The sequence below is a fragment of the Haliotis asinina genome, chromosome 2 (assembly GCF_037392515.1).
Source record: "Haliotis asinina isolate JCU_RB_2024 chromosome 2, JCU_Hal_asi_v2, whole genome shotgun sequence".
In the NCBI taxonomy this organism is placed as follows: domain Eukaryota; kingdom Metazoa; phylum Mollusca; class Gastropoda; order Lepetellida; family Haliotidae; genus Haliotis; species Haliotis asinina.
Genome location: NC_090281.1, coordinates 44,758,180 through 44,776,142, shown reverse-complemented (window position 1 = coordinate 44,776,142; position 17,963 = coordinate 44,758,180). Strand labels below are relative to the sequence as shown.

Sequence of the window (17,963 nt, the reverse complement as noted above, 5' to 3'; positions counted from 1 at the left end):
AAGATAAAATGACGTGGTTTCGAAATATTAACTTCACTATGTCTGGTGTACATTTTGTTTAAAGTAACAAAATCATCTCAACATCGTACACCACAATACATGTAAATGAGACACCACCATCACATTCACCAATGCATGGGGCACCACCAGTGGCAGACATGAGTACACTACAACATCCACCAATGCATGGCGCACCACCACCGGCATACATGAGTACACCAAAACATCCTCCAATGCATGTCCAACAGCCACCGACATACATGAGCCCACCAAAAACATCCACCAATGCATGGGGCACCACCACAGGCATACATAAGACACCAAAATGACATCTACCAATGCATGGGGCACCACCACCGGCATATATGAGACACCACCATAACATCCACCAATCCATGCCACACCGCCACTGGCCTACATGAGTACACCACAACATCCACCAATGCATGGTGCACCACCACACGCATACATGAGTACACCACAACATCCACCAATTCATGGTGCACCACAACCAGCATACATGAGTACTCCACAACATCCACAAATCCATGGCACACCACCACCGGCATATATGAGACATCACCATCACATACACCAATGCATGGCAAACCGCCACCCTGCATACAAGAGCACACCACAACATACACCAATGTATGGGGCACCACCACCGGCATACATGAAACACCATCACCACATCCAGCAACACATGGCGCACCGCCACCAGCATACATGAGTAGACCACAATATCTACCAATGCATGAGGCACCGCCACCGGCATACATGAATACACCAAAACATCCAACAATGCATGGTGCACTGCCACCGGGTTACATGAGTACACCACAACATCCACCAATGCATGGTGCACGGCCACCGGCATACATGAGTACACAACCATCACATACACTAATTCATGGGACACCACAACCCTCATACATGAGACGGCACCATCATATCCACCAATGCATGGTGCACCACCACCGGCTTACATGAGTACACCACAACATCCACCAATGCATGGTGCACTGCCACTGGCATACAGGATTACACCACAACATCGACCAATGCATGGGACACCACCACCGGCATACATGAGTACACCACAACATCCACCAATGCATGGGACACCACCACCGGCATACATGAGTACACCACAACATCCACCAATGCATGGGGCACCACCACCCTCACACATGCGACACCACCATCACATCCACCAATGGATGGCGCACAGCCACTGGCATACGTGAGCACACCACAACATCCACCAGTGCATGGCGCACCACTATCGGTATACATGAGAAACCACCATCTCATCCACCAATGCATTTCGCACCCCCACCGGCATACATGAGTACACCACAATATCCACCAATGCATGGAACACCAAAACCGGCATACATGAGTACACCGGAACATCCACCAATGCATGGGGCACCGACACCGGCATATATGAGACACCACAACATCCACCAGTGAATGGGGCACCACCACCGACGTACATGAGGCACCACCATCACATCCACCAATGCATGGGGCACTACCATCGGACTACTGAGGCACCACCATCACAACCACCACTGCATATCGCACCACCACCGGCATACATGAGTACACCACAACATCCACCAATGCATGGCACACCACCACCGGCATACATAAGCCACCACCATCACATCCACCAATGCATGGCGCACCACCACCCTCATGCATATACATGAGACACCACCATCACTTCCACAAATGCATGGGGCACCGCCACTGGCCTACATGAGCACTCCACAACATCCACCAATCCATGGCGCACCGCCACCGGCATAAAGGATTACACCACAACATCCACCAATCCATGGGGCACCACCACCGGCATACATGAGTACACCACAACATCCACCAAGGCATGCGGCACCACCACCCTCATACATGAGACACCACCATCACATACACCAATGCATGGCACACATTCACTGCCATACGTGAACACACCACAACATCCACCAATGGATCTTACACCGCCACCGGCATTCATGAATACACCAAAACATCCACCAATGCATGGGGCACCACCACCCTCATACATAAGCCACCACCATCACATCCACCAATGCATGGTGCACTGCCACCGGCATACATGAGACACGACCATCACATCCACTAATTCATGGGGCACCATAACCCTCATACATGAGGCGGCACCATCATATCCACCAATGCATGGTGCACCGCCACTGGTATACATGAGTACACCACAACATCCACAATGCATCGTCCACCGCCACCAGCATACATGAGACACCACCATCACATCCACTAATTCATGGGGCACCACCACCCTCATACATGAGACAGCACCATCATATCCACCAATGCATGGCGCACCACCACCGGCATACATGAGTACACCACAACATCCACCAATGCATGGTGCACTGCCAAAGGCATATATGAACACACCACAACATCCACCAATGCATCGTCCACCGCCACCAGCATACATGAGTACACAACCATCACATACACTAATTCATGGGGCACCACAACCCTCATACATGAGACGGCACCATCATATCCACCAATGCATGGTGCACCACCACCGGCTTACATGAGTACACCACAACATCCACCAATGCATGGTGCACTGCCACTGGCATACAGGATTACACCACAACATCGACCAATGCATGGGACACCACCACCGGCATACATGAGTACACCACAACATCCACCAATGCATGGGACACCACCACCGGCATACATGAGTACACCACAACATCCACCAATGCATGGGGCACCACCACCCTCACACATGCGACACCACCATCACATCCACCAATGGATGGCGCACAGCCACTGGCATACGTGAGCACACCACAACATCCACCAGTGCATGGCGCACCACTATCGGTATACATGAGAAACCACCATCTCATCCACCAATGCATTTCGCACCCCCACCGGCATACATGAGTACACCACAATATCCACCAATGCATGGAACACCAAAACCGGCATACATGAGTACACCGGAACATCCACCAATGCATGGGGCACCGACACCGGCATATATGAGACACCACAACATCCACCAGTGAATGGGGCACCACCACCGACGTACATGAGGCACCACCATCACATCCACCAATGCATGGGGCACTACCATCGGACTACTGAGGCACCACCATCACAACCACCACTGCATATCGCACCACCACCGGCATACATGAGTACACCACAACATCCACCAATGCATGGCACACCACCACCGGCATACATAAGCCACCACCATCACATCCACCAATGCATGGCGCACCACCACCCTCATGCATATACATGAGACACCACCATCACTTCCACAAATGCATGGGGCACCGCCACTGGCCTACATGAGCACTCCACAACATCCACCAATCCATGGCGCACCGCCACCGGCATAAAGGATTACACCACAACATCCACCAATCCATGGGGCACCACCACCGGCATACATGAGTACACCACAACATCCACCAAGGCATGCGGCACCACCACCCTCATACATGAGACACCACCATCACATACACCAATGCATGGCACACATTCACTGCCATACGTGAACACACCACAACATCCACCAATGGATCTTACACCGCCACCGGCATTCATGAATACACCAAAACATCCACCAATGCATGGGGCACCACCACCCTCATACATAAGCCACCACCATCACATCCACCAATGCATGGTGCACTGCCACCGGCATACATGAGACACGACCATCACATCCACCAATTCATGGTGCACGGCCACCAGCATACATGAGTACACTACAACATCCACCAATGCATCGTCCACCACCACCCTCATACATGAGACACCACCATCACATCCACCAATGCATGGGACACCACCACCGGCATACATGAGTACACCACAACATCCACCAATGCATGGGACACCACCACCGGCATACATGAGTACACCACAACATCCACCAATGCATGGGGCACCACCACCCTCACACATGCGACACCACCATCACATCCACCAATGGATGGCGCACAGCCACTGGCATACGTGAGCACACCACAACATCCACCAGTGCATGGCGCACCACTATCGGTATACATGAGAAACCACCATCTCATCCACCAATGCATTTCGCACCCCCACCGGCATACATGAGTACACCACAATATCCACCAATGCATGGAACACCAAAACCGGCATACATGAGTACACCGGAACATCCACCAATGCATGGGGCACCGACACCGGCATATATGAGACACCACAACATCCACCAGTGAATGGGGCACCACCACCGACGTACATGAGGCACCACCATCACATCCACCAATGCATGGGGCACTACCATCGGACTACTGAGGCACCACCATCACAACCACCACTGCATATCGCACCACCACCGGCATACATGAGTACACCACAACATCCACCAATGCATGGCACACCACCACCGGCATACATAAGCCACCACCATCACATCCACCAATGCATGGCGCACCACCACCCTCATGCATATACATGAGACACCACCATCACTTCCACAAATGCATGGGGCACCGCCACTGGCCTACATGAGCACTCCACAACATCCACCAATCCATGGCGCACCGCCACCGGCATAAAGGATTACACCACAACATCCACCAATCCATGGGGCACCACCACCGGCATACATGAGTACACCACAACATCCACCAAGGCATGCGGCACCACCACCCTCATACATGAGACACCACCATCACATACACCAATGCATGGCACACATTCACTGCCATACGTGAACACACCACAACATCCACCAATGGATCTTACACCGCCACCGGCATTCATGAATACACCAAAACATCCACCAATGCATGGGGCACCACCACCCTCATACATAAGCCACCACCATCACATCCACCAATGCATGGTGCACTGCCACCGGCATACATGAGACACGACCATCACATCCACTAATTCATGGGGCACCATAACCCTCATACATGAGGCGGCACCATCATATCCACCAATGCATGGTGCACCGCCACTGGTATACATGAGTACACCACAACATCCACAATGCATCGTCCACCGCCACCAGCATACATGAGACACCACCATCACATCCACTAATTCATGGGGCACCACCACCCTCATACATGAGACACCACCATCATATCCACCAATGCATGGCGCACCACCACCGGCATACATGAGTACACCACAACATCCACCAATGCATGGTGCACTGCCAAAGGCATATATGAACACACCACAACATCCACCAATGCATCGTCCACCGCCACCAGCATACATGAGACACCACCATCACATACACTAATTCATGGGGCACCACAACCCTCATACATGAGACGGCACCATCATATCCACCAATGCATGGTGCACGGCCACCAGCATACATGAGTACACTACAACATCCACCAATGCATCGTCCACCACCACCCTCATACATGAGACACCACCATCACATCCACCAATGCATGGCACACCGCCAAAGGCATACATGAATACACCACAACATCCAACAATGCATCGTGCAACGCCACTGGCATACATGAGTACATAACAACATCCACCAATGCATCGTGCAACGCCACAGGCATACATGAACATAGCACAACATCCACCGATGCATGGCACAACGCCACCGGCATACATGATTACACCACAACATCCACCAATGCATAGCGCACCATCACCGGCATACTTGAGTACACCACAACATCCACTAATGCATGGCACATCGCCACCGACATACAGGAGTACACCACAACATCCACCAATGCATGGCGCACCGTCACCAGCATACATGAGACATGTTGTTGAAATAGACTATTGTTCATCAAGACTAAGCGTTATCAAAACACTAACTCAAATCAGCCAAATAATCCCACTAGTGGTATCCTCTTTGGACTGAATTTGTTTATTTTAAGAGTAGGAGAATTATAAGGCATGCTCAACTGGGTTTGGTCGTTTAATTAATCCCACACAGCCATCACCAGCAGAGGGAATGATTTACACATCTCATTTTTGTGCTTAATTATTGTGTTTGTTTTTCATTGGTAAAAAATGACATGGGATTGTGAACAGCTTTACAGTTTATATCGACACCGGTACCATGCAACATACAATACAAAATTTAAATGCAGCATGTGTTGTCACATATGTATATAAATGTGAATAACAAACATGGGTAAAGCTTGAAGACAATCTTATATGGAAATAGTGAATTATCTGATCTTAATAATCTGTCCATCTTAAGATCTGCCTACCTCTTCGTCGCTGCTTCTTTTAGATTTAATACTATATATGATTGAAGAATTAACCTCGTGGTTTGTCATATGATAATCTTGTATTAGAACTTTGGTTTATTTACCTTTGTAAAGTGCATTCCACACATACAAACTAATTGTATCAATATAGAGCATTTACGAGAATGTTATTGGTAAGATAATTAGTTTTGGTGTCTTGATGGTAAAATTGTGGCTGCTCACCGAAGTAACCATAGACTTAAGACAAAAAAACATCTTCAAGCAGAAAGGAAGACCATAACAGAGTATGGAAAAGTTTTTTCCCATCTTGTTGGGTCAGTTGTGTATGAAGTGAACTATCACTGTTGACACTGATGATGTATGATTGTGTAGCACTTTAAGAATTTCTTATATTCACGAAAGTCACCAAATGCAAAGCAGATTGTACAGTTATGTAAGTTATGTTTTATGTATGAATAATACATTAAAAATTTATGTACGCCGAACATAAACAAACAAATGATAGACCGGCACGCACCATTAAATATTCTGTAACATAATTCTTGTAAATGATTATATAAATCTTGTTACACAATGATTTTTATTAATTCATTGGACTACTTGCTCCAATCCACACGTACTGACATCACAACCAATTATCTATTGACATGTTTATGAGATTTCTTGAATACGCCAACTGCATAACACCGTTAATGAGCACCAACATAAAAGGTCTAGTGACAGGTGTTATTTAGAGAATGCATATAGTTCCCATGGAGTAGAGTGGTAAAATCATCGGAATGAGCTTGGGATGATGATCTCGAACAAAGGCAAGACATCTGTTTTAACAGGCACAAGTATTTGGTATATGGATCAATGCTGGCGGTACACATGAACTTTCATGTTTTCACGCACCAGACGCAGTTGCATTGATATAAAGCACAAATGGACTTACACAAAATATGGCTTATTCCTTCAGTTTTCATGAATAAATATGTCACGTGTAAGATCCATTATGCATATCAACAGTAAGAACTCTAACAGAACAAAAGAAATAATAAATTAGTAAGTTTAAAGAGTCATGGGGATTCTTGAGAAAAGGCAAAATTGAAAGAAGTAGCGGTAAAATCCTTCCTAAATTTCCAAACATTTACAAGCTTTGTAAACATCACCTTTACAATCGTTGTAAATGTTTGTAAATATGACATTTAAATTTTGTAAATTTTTGTAAATCAACATATTTTTTCTTGTGTAAGTACTGAAACACATGTCATTGTGTACGATCCATAATGAATTTGGTTTGCTGCCCGACAACATCTCAAAGTTAGTCATTGATAGTTTTACTACTATCAATCTGATCACTTTCATTTTGACTTTTGTGTATTGTTAAAGGATATTGAATATTTTTGACATATTTTTTGCTTTTGAAAATAATCAAAATGGTCGCCATCTTGGCCGCCATCTTGAATTGTCGTGTGTTGCCTTCTCGGCAGTTAAATTTACATAAAAAGTAACACCGAATGTGTCCATTTACATCCAATGTTGATACTTTTGATGTTTATTTTTTACATTTGCCTCTTCTAGAGTGGTGGCTTGGGCACAAAACAAGTAATTGTGTATGATCATGTCGTGGTAATATAGTGTGGTGGTGATTTATTTTTTGAAAGTTCACATTATTCTTGTAACTAGAATCAGTTGTTTTTGTTTCCTCTTTACTTGTAGAGTGACAGCATGTTATATGGAATTGTTTCATATTACCAGAATTCGAAATGGCTGCCAAGATGGCCACCATTGTAATTTTACTACTTATACATATCACTACGTTTGTACTGATATGTAAACAAACAATTCATTTGGTGTCAAATGTTTTATACAGTATCGAAAAAGAACAAAATATCAATGGTATGGTTTATGAATGCGTCATTTGCCTAAAATAGTTGAAGAAATAACGTCATCCAAAGTGTTAGAAAACTATGCATCAAGGCCGATAACTGCGTCTAAGGTCTGGCTGTATAGGGTCGGGAAAGCAGGGGTACCGCTGCCCCTATAATTTTTTTTTACAGGTTACTTTTTATGCATAAACGTATTGATATAACTCTTTTTATGCTGACAGGGCTCCCTTAATAACTTCGGCCCTGTTGCAGCTATTCAATGTGGTCTGCCAGATAACTCTTAATCACTTTTGATACATTCAGAAGTTTACAATTAACTCTCCTCTTCACTTTCTTTCATATCATATGTTACATCGTGTCAGAATTGGAGTCATCTAGAAGACAAAGCTGTTCGGGCAACAATCACCTGCCATACAAAAAGACATGTCTCTGTGCACAATAAATCAGTTCATCTGCACTGACATAGATCTCTCTGCTGGCATGCTGACCTTTTACATTTATTCGACGTCAGTTCAACCAATTCATGGGTAGCAGGATCTCTCGACATCAGAAAAGGGAAAAGCTGACAATCACAAATGCTCCAACCAGGGCCAACTGGTGAAGGAATCTTCATGATTGGTTGTATCCACACATGCACATGGTAGTTAACTCGCTCAATAAGACGTTTTAGACTGTTGGATGCTGTGGGAGTTTTTGTGGGATTATTTGGTACATACATAGCATTAGAAACCTGTCCACAAGATGTAAAGACCGTTTCGTGAACATCAAAACTGTGACCCATTTGTTGTGTGGAGCTTCTCATCCCTGGGCTTTACAGACTTTTTGGGAATCAATGTGGAAGAGATTTTCAGTTTCAGGTTCAATCAATGTAAAGGTGACCAACAGTTTGTTTTGGAGTTCAGTTGACTACATATGATATTAATCCTTTTGCTCTGTTCAACATGCAAGAAGCTGTGAATTATATCCTTTGGGACAACAACTCCACTTGCAATGTTCATAAGATACAGACATAATACGTCATTAATTTGGAAGACTGAATGGAGTTTTCATCAATCCTGATTAGCACATTGACATTTCTGGTGTTCCTTTTACAATGGCTCATTCAGATGGACCTTCAAAAGAAAACATCAAATGCGGTTTGTAAGAGGAACTTTAAACGGGAGTGTTTGGTCCTTCATTGCCTACTAGCAGAGGAGAGAATGCTGGCTCTTCATATAGTTAATGGAATGGCAAAATTGCAAATATGCAGAAAGGGAACTGCTTCAAAATTTGGAGACTTGGCTGATATGCATTGAGATAAATTCGGAATCGAACTGACTGCGGTCCTCTCAACAAGTCTAGTCTTGTCGCACATACGAATGAACGATGGAGTTCTGTTGGTAGGCCCGAGGTACACCAAGGTACATTTGTAGTTCTTAGGACGTCCTGACCTGCCTTACTAATGACTGTATAAAGAGATTGAACAGGATAAAACGTGTAATGATTATATAAATTACGATGCTCGATTGATCATAAACAATTGTCAGTATGTCTACCTCATCTGTGCCCAATCCTCAGACAGTTGGTATTAAGTATAGACTGGGAAGAAATTCGCCTTCACCTCATGTGAAAAACGTTTTCAAGCAGTTCAAACTCGTCTTTAGTCAGTTCACATCCATTGTGAATTAGTCCTGCCGCGTTCTTAACATGCACTACCCAGCTCTAACTCTTTCTTAACTCAACCAGCTCGTATTCAGACGCCTCTTCCCGTTCGCACTACATTCTAACATTCTGGCGTGTGCAGTGGTAATAGCAGACATGTCCTAGTTTGATTTTTGTAAGTACCCAGCCCATTCTTATTTCCGTTATCAGTTTCAAGATGGAAACATCGACATCACCATGCCTCCACAGAAAAATGAGGGTGGACCAAGAAAGACATCTTATTTAATGAAGGGTGATGAATTCAAGAATTTCATGAAACATGGGTGGGGTGATTCTGAAGAAATTGTAGGACTCATGATCATCAAGGCGGAGAAAGCCAGTTTCTCACCCAACAAGTTTTTGTTCGTTTCCTCATATATCATATGTACTCTGTACATCATCTAGGTGTCAATATTTTGCTTTAAAATGCATATTCCTTTAACGTCAAATTCATCCATATCGAGAGATTTAATTCATTCAAAATGTATGATCCTACTTTCTCTTTCTTTAGAACTAGTTTGCACAAGTCAAGGATCAACAAACCCATCACTGAACATTCGCACTTTAAACAAAAAGTAAACCAGACATAGTGAAATTAATATTTCGAATCCACGTAATTTTATCTTGCCATCTGAAAATTTAAGTTTTAGAATTTTTTTCGACTTAGGATAAAAGTAAGAAGATCATAAAAAGATCATAGATTCAAATCGTTATTACTGGTTTGTATTGCAAGGGGGTAAGCGCAGCAGTTAGAACAGTGAAACAAGATCACGTGCGGTACGTGATGAGCGTTAACTTAGACCAACCCAGCTTGTTCTTGGCGTTTCACTTAATGTGCATACCCCCTTGTAATACAAAGAAAGAAAGTAATTTGAAATTTTGCGCTTTGGTTAAACAACTTTCATCCTAAGTTGAATAAAATTCTGAGTTAAATGTTCAATTGGCAAGGTATTGCAAGAATTTGCAATCTTAATTTCACTTCATTCGATTTACTTTTTTTTGTTTAAAGAGACATTCATTGGTACGTTTTCAAGGCAAACACACTGTAATCGCAGATTAACACGAGTGAGTCACGAACGCGATGATCAGTGATAAGCACATCACAATTTACAACATTCACACCCACGGACTACAGTTTGTTTTAGTGCATTTGTATTCAATGATCTATACACCTATGTCGCTTTAGGTTTAACTTGTAATTTTATGTTTACAATGCGTCGTACCTTTATTGTATTAGCCGTCGATTATGTTTTAATGATATTGTCTTACATAAATAAATCTGCAATTAATGAAGGAAATTTTGTTTCGTTTTGTCTTACTTCTTATCTCATCTGAGCACCGACCCATAATGATGTGAAATATAGGGACAGAGCGTCTTGAAATCCGGTAGAGGTAGCACGACTTCAAGGATTCTTCGGAAGGGCGACAGAGGACCAGACAGGCAGGTGTTTCCAAATCTATTTGCAAGAAAATATGCGTCTTCATGCATATTTCTTTACACACTCATTTTCTCATAGTCACAGCCATTTAGGTATAGACGGGAAAGGTTGATACTGTAAACGGAGTGGTAGTGTAGCCTAGTTGTTCAAGTGTTGGCGCACCATGTTCAGTGCCAGTGTTTGACTCCCCACTTACATACTGTGCCTCACGCCCACGTCTGAGGCTCGTCGTTGGAATATTGCCCAAAGCGGCATAAAACCACACTTACTTGCTGTTGCTAAACGAATCTACATACGCGAGAAATGTGATTCCTAATGCTTATGCATGAATCATTTCTTTCAGACGCAGGAACCCTGGCACATTCTGGATTTGGTGTTGTGCCCTCCAAACCCTTCCACCTGGACTTTAGTACACTGGCTTTCCGAGGGACCGATGGGATGAGCTTTTGGGGGCGGAAATGGACCAGAGGCAGGACGACTGCCAAGAAGATATTCCATAGACAGAAGTGTATCGAGGACTCTTCTGGCGGCAGGACAACGGCCACAAAGCCACCAGACTACCAGGAAGGCAAGTTCTCTAAACTATGTTTTGAAAAGAAGATATAATATATTCTTGTTGACAATGACGTCATGAGCAAGTTACAACTTGTGTTTCAGGTTACAGCGTCTTTCTCATGGAACAGCATATACGTTTGATATTTATTATCTATGTTGTAAGTATCAATGATATGAAACATTAACCTATTCGTTATCGTTACTATTAGGAACGTGGATGCCATCACCCTATTGGCAGAATTGGACCCTGAAGTCCCCCAGAGGCAGGACGACTGCCAAGAAGACATTCCATGGAAAGATGTGGAACAAGAATTCTCCGGAAGGGCGACAGAGGACCAGACAGGCAGGTGTTTCCAACTCTATTTTGAAGAAAATATGCGTCTTCATGAATGTTTGTTTAATATACAGTGCAAACTCTCTCATAGTATACAGCCATTTAGGAGTGTGTGAGTGAGTTTAGTTTTACGCCGCCGGGGTAGAATAGAATAGGTAGAATAGGCCATAGTAGAATAACCCATGCTTGTCATAAAAGGCGACTATGCTTGTCGTAAGAGGCGACTAACGGGATCGGGTGGTCAGACTTGCTGACTTGGTTTACACATGTCATCGGTTTCCAATTACGCAGATCGATGCTCGTGTTGTTGATCACTGGATTGTCTGGTACAATCTCGATTATTTACAGGTAACCACGAGAAACCGAGGTCACGACTCAACACGGCGCTATTTCAGGTACTAAGTTGACGTGCTTTGCGCGGGAACTTGCGAGATACGAGACGGACCCAGCTTACTTCTGGTACCATATTTCCGGTGACAAACGTATACTTGAAACCAGTCCAGATATCACTTTACTAGACCGGACCAAGTGTACGCCGTCTGCCACCGGAAGTACAAAGGTCTAGCGAAGTGCCGTGACATATTTACTGGCCCCAAGGAAACGTTTGGCATTTATCATGTGTAATGGCAGTCACTACTGAATAAGTGTAATGAGAATAACTCTAAGTCATGCCATGTGGTTGAAAGGAAGAAACTTAGTGGGGAAATAGCTGGTCCACTTAGTCTTTCAGATTGCTGCATTTCTTTGGATAATAAAGCAGTTCACTAAGTGCCTGATGTTAGATCTTTTTTCATGCCGGGAATACGATTTGGGCACCCACAAATGATGTAAGATGTTCTCAATGTAAACTGACTGACAAAAGAGAGTATACCCAAAGTTACCATTTCTCAAATTTCAAAGAAATATTTTTAAAGGTAAATAATACACTGAAACATGTCCATTGAAAGTATCAATTTGATATTGCAGTGAAATTCACGTGCACGTCGTGAATAAAACGTTGAAGTGGTCAACTGTATTAACCATGATTTTGGGTCTGTGTCAGAGTTTCACATGCACTAAGGGTATACAAGTGCACGGACAGGTTATACATGCAGTCTGAAAAACATCACCACAGATATGCCCCAGTTATCAGCAGAGAGAGGGCCAAAGGTATGGTTCAGATGGGTTCGACACATCGTTGCAAGAACCATCGTCTGCACCCCTGCAGCCGACTCTAGACTGCTGCAACGTTAAAAGCAATCGGGTCAGATACGGGACAGACCAAGAAGTGGAAGACCACGAGAAAGGACACCTGTTGGAGACCGGAATTTGAGGACGTTACACCTGAGACACCGTATCCTAACTATAACGTCATCAGCGACGAATTCTCTTGATCACCGTGTCAGTCGATACACGGCGGTTAGACGTTTTCGTGTAGAAAGTACCAGAACGTACAGACACGTCAAAGGACAGGTGTTAACTCCTGAACACAGACGTCACAGGCTGCTTTGGATCCGCTTTGTTCGTCTTTGGCAGCGACGGCATGAAGAACGTGAACTTTTTACATGACCAGCACGTTCTCAAGACATCCCCAATGGAGCACGTGTGGGATGCACTGGGATGCTTACATCCTCTATGTGATTGAAAACTGTTTTAAGGGTCCCATTGAACTTGCGCATGTCTGTCTCTGTAGTATGCCTGTGGTTTTAGCTCAGGTTGGGTAAAGATGTTGCTGACACAACTGTATTGTGTCTGGGTGTCTAGGTACTCCAGGTCAATGATAATGACCTCTTGGAAACCTTGTATACCCTCTTTTGCCGGTCGGTCTATTTTTACTTTCATAGAATATTTACTTAAAGTGATGGGGATACGAAAACATATCTGTGTTACCTTATTCATGAGTTCAGAAAAAAAAAATTAAATTGTTTTGTGTGGCTATGTTGTAACGTACGGATATTATGATATAAAATAAGTTGGACATGTTTAGATTTGCTTGGTGATGAAAATGCCGTGTGTGGAACTAATGTTCAATAAACGTTGATGTGACACCCGTGTGAATGGAGAGGTGAGGAGTGTTAACACTATTTAAGGCGGTGTCCCACTCAGCATGATAAAATTCTGACGTGTTGATACGTGAACACGGAAAGGGCAGTTCAAGTGCACATGGAATAAAAGTACTACCTCTAGTGTCGCGGCACCAAGGACCTGTCCAGGAAAAACAAAAAACAATCATATACCAAGCTGACACAACAACTACAAGAAGAACAACTGCAAGAAGAACATCTGCAAGAAGAACATCTGCAAGAAGAACATCTGCAAGAAGAACATCTGCAAGAAGAACATCTGCATAAGCAACAAAAAATGTGAAAGAACTTCAACTCAGTCAGTCTAAACCACACTACGTGTCTAGCAGACACTGTACGAACTACGTGGTGAGGAACAAGACAGTGCCACAACCTGGCCAAACAGCGTCTATCAGTGGGTAGTACCACAACCTGGCCAAACAGCGTCTATCAGTGGGTAGTACCACAACCTGACCAAACAGCGTCCATCAGTGGGTAGTACCACAACCCGGCCAAACAGCGTCTATCAGTGGGTAGTACCACAACCTGGCCAAACAGCGTCCATCAGTGGACAGTACCACAACCCGGCCAAACAGCGTCTATCAGTGGGTAGTACCACAACCTGGCCAAACAGCGTCTATCAGTGGACAGTACCACAACCTGGCCAAACAGCGTCTATCAGTGGACAGTGCCACAACCTGACCAAACAGTGTCTATCAGTGGGTAGTACCACAAACTGGCCAAACAGCGTCTATCAGTGGGTAGTACCACAACCTGGCCAAACAGCGTCTATCAGTGGACAGTACCACAACCTGGCCAAACAGCGTCTATCACTGGGTAGTACCACAACCTGGCCAAACAGCGTCTATCAGTGGACAGTACCACAACCTGGCCAAACAGCGTCCATCAGTGGACAGTGCCACAACCCGGCCAAAGAGCGTCTATCAGTGGGTAGTACCACAACCTGGCCAAACAGCGTCTATCAGTGGGTAGTACCACAACCCGGCCAAACAGCGTGTATCAGTGGGTAGTACCACAACCTGGCCAAAGAGCGTCTATCAGTGGGTAGTACCACAACCTGGCCAAAGAGCGTCTATCAGTGGGTAGTACCACAACCTGGCCAAACAGCGTCCATCAGTGGACAGTACCACAACCTGGCCAAACAGCGTCTATCAGTGGGTAGTACCACAACCTGGCCAAACAGCGTCTATCAGTGGGTAGTACCACAACCTGGCCAAACAGCGTCCATCAGTGGACAGTGCCACAACCTGGCCAAAGAGCGTCTATCAGTGGGTAGTACCACAACCTGACCAAACAGCGTCTATAAGTGGGTAGTACCACAACCTGGCCAAACAGCGTCTATCAGTGGGTAGTACCACAACCTGGCCAAACAGCGTCTATCAGTGGACAGTGCCACAACCTGGCCAAACAGCGTCTATCAGTGGGTAGTACCACAACCTGGCCAAACAGCGTCTATCAGTGGGTAGTGCCACAACCCGGCCAAACAGCGTCTATCAGTGGACAGTGCCACAACCTGGCCAAACAGCGTCTATCAGTGGGTAGTACCACAACCTGGAAAAACAGCGTCTATCAGTGGACAGTGCCACAACCTGGCCAAACAGCGTCTATCAGTGGACAGTGCCACAACCTGGCCAAACAGCGTCTATCAGTGAACACTGCCACAACCTGACCAAACAGCGTCTATCAGTGGACAGTGCCACAACCTGGTCAAACAGCGTCTATCACGGGACAGTGCCACAACCTGGCCAAACAGCATCTATCAGTGGGTAGTACCACAACCCGGCCAAACAGCGTCTATCAGTGGGTAGTACCACAACCCGGCCAAACAGCGTCTATCAGTGGACAGTGCCACAACCTGGCCAAACAGCGTCTATAAGTGGGTAGTACCACAACCTGGCCAAACAGCGTCTATCAGTGGGTAGTACCACAACCTGACCAAACAGCGTCTATCAGTGGGTAGTACCACAACCTGACCAAACAGCGTCTATCAGTGGGTAGTACCACAACCTGGCCAAACAGCGTCTATCAGTGGACAGTGTCACAACCCGGCCAAACAGCGTCTATCAGTGGACAGTGCCACAACCCGGCCAAACAGCGTCTATCAGTGGGTAGTACCACAACCTGGCCAAACAGCGTCTATCAGTGGACAGTGCCACAACCCGGCCAAACAGCGTCTATCAGTGGACAGTGCCACAACCCGGCCAAACAGCGTCTATCAGTGGACAGTGCCACAACCTGGCCAAACAGCGTCTATCAGTGGACAGTGCCACAACCCGGCCAAACAGCGTCTATCAGTGGACAGTGCCACAACCTGGCCAAACAGCGTCTATCAGTGGACAGTGCCAAAACCCGGCCAAACAGCGTCTATCAGTGGACAGTGCCACAACCCGGCCAAACAGCGTCTATCAGTGGACAGTGCCACAACCTGGCCAAACAGCGTCTATCAGTGGACAGTGCCAAAACCCGGCCAAACAGCGTCCATCAGTGGACAGTGACACAACCCGGCCAAACAGCGTCTATCAGTGGGTAGTACCACAACCCGGCCAAACAGCGTCTATCAGTGGACAGTGCCACAACCCGGCCAAACAGCGTCCATCAGTGGACAGTACCACAACCTGGCCAAACAGCGTCTATCAGTGGACAGTGCCACAACCTGGCCAAACAGCGTCCATCAGTGGGTAGTACCACAACCTGGCCAAACAGCGTCTATCAGTGAACAGTGCCACAACCTGACCAAACAGCGTCTATCAGTGGACAGTGCCACAACCTGGCCAAACAGCGTCTATCAGTGGACAGTGCCACAACCTGACCAAACAGCGTCCATCAGTGGGTAGTACCACAACCTGGCCAAACAGCGTCTATCAGTGGACAGTGCCACAACCTGACCAAACAGCGTCCATCAGTGGACAGTGCCACACCCTGGCCAAACAGCGTCCATCAGTGGACAGTGCCACAACCTGACCAAACAGCGTCCATCAGTGGACAGTACCACAACCCGGCCAAACAGCGTCTATCAGTGGACAGTGCCACAACCCGGCCAAACAGCGTCCATCAGTGGACAGTACCACAACACGGCCAAACAGCGTCTATCAGTGGACAGTGCCACAACCTGGCCAAACAGCGTCCATCAGTGGGTAGTACCACAACCTGGCCAAACAGAGTCTATCAGTGGACAGTGCCACAACCTGACCAAACAGCGTCTATCAGTAGGTAGTACCACAACCCGGCCAAACAGCGTCTATCAGTAGGTAGTACCACAACCCGGCCAAACAGCGTCTATCAGTGGACAGTGCCACAACCTGGCCAAACAGCGTCTATCAGTGGGTAGTACCACAACCCGGCCAAACAGCGTCTATCAGTAGGTAGTACCACAACCCGGCCAAACAGCGTCTATCAGTGGACAGTGCCACAACCTGACCAAACAGCGTCCATCAGTGGGTAGTACCACAACCCGGCCAAACAGCGTCTATCAGTGGACAGTGCCACAACCCGGCCAAACAGCGTCCATCAGTGGATAGTACCACAACCCGGCCAAACAGTGTCTATCAGTGGACAGTGCCACAACCTGGCCAAACAGAGTCCATCAGTGGGTAGTACCACAACCTGGCCAAACAGCGTCTATCAGTGGACAGTGCCACAACCTGACCAAACAGCGTCTATCAGTGGACAGTGCCACAACCTGGCCAAACAGCGTCTATCAGTGGACAGTGCCACAACCTGACCAAACAGCGTCCATC

At 46.0% G+C, this 17,963-nt stretch overlaps 1 pseudogene; it reads left to right on the top strand.

The window, feature by feature from the left end:
- Positions 1-11,684, top strand: part of LOC137271825 (uncharacterized) — a 34,171-nt pseudogene extending 22,487 nt beyond the window's left edge.
- Positions 11,685-17,963: the final 6,279 nt, after the last annotated feature.